Consider the following 1,018-nt stretch of genomic DNA (forward strand, 5'->3'; position numbering starts at 1 on the left):
AGGGGGAGTTAATGTTTGATGAGTTTGTTTTGCAAGGAGATGGACGGTGGCGATGGTTGTGACACATGTAAATGTGTACTTAAAGAGTTAGCTGCCACTTCTGAGCAGAGGGAAGGGAGATGCAGTCACACGTGTCCTGGCTCCCAAGGTCATATGTTGCGTGCGAGATGACCAGGGCTCCTGGCCAGGTGCTGGCGCACTTGACTTCTGGGCCTGCCTGAACTTTCCCAGGCTGCTGGGCGCGGGGGAGAATGGACTGCAGCTGGCCAGGGGCACTCCCGCCCAGCATCTGATGCTCATTTCTTAATGACGGTGGAATTCTTGGCTGGTCTTTGACTCCCTCTGGAAGTGTCTTGCGTCTTGGGGACAGTTTCCCCCTCTGTCGAGGGGCGAGAATAGCTCCCACCGTCAGCCCCCTCCCCTGGCTGTCATCCCTCCTGCAGCCCCATTTTCAGAGGTTTTCCCTTGGGTTGGGGGCTTCACATACATGACCCTTGACCCTCACGCCAGACCTCAGGGAAAGGGAACATGACAAGGGAAAGGCAGCTTTTCCCAAGCCCTGGCCCTGGCTGCTGTTCAGATGAAGTCATGGAGACGGGTCCAGGTGGCATGGGCAGTAGGGGTGAGGTTGGCCACCCGGTCGGTCCTTGCGCTGCAGAGAGTCACTCCTGCCCAGCGATCGGTGCCAGAACCTGCAAAAGAGTAACTGAAAGATTCTTACCTTTCAAGCATGGTAACATCGCAGCAGGCAGCGAGCCAAGGGCCATTCAGTCCTCATCCCATGCGCCCATCTGGCTGGATGAACTTGGGGGTCCTGGCCTTTTTCCTTTCTCCTCTATGCAAGCGGGGCGGGGGCGGGGAGGGCAGATGGAATGCCCCTCCCAGCCCCTGGGGCACTGGCTCTGGTGGCTTTTCTGAAAAATGTCATCCCCTGCCTCCACCTCTGGGAGAGAAGGGGTGGAGCCCATCTTACTGCCACGTCCCAAAGCCCCTCTCACCCTCTCCTCAAGCGTCCCCC

The sequence above is a fragment of the Pteropus alecto genome, unplaced genomic scaffold (assembly GCF_000325575.1).
Source record: "Pteropus alecto unplaced genomic scaffold, ASM32557v1 scaffold8, whole genome shotgun sequence".
Lineage (NCBI taxonomy): Eukaryota > Metazoa > Chordata > Mammalia > Chiroptera > Pteropodidae > Pteropus > Pteropus alecto.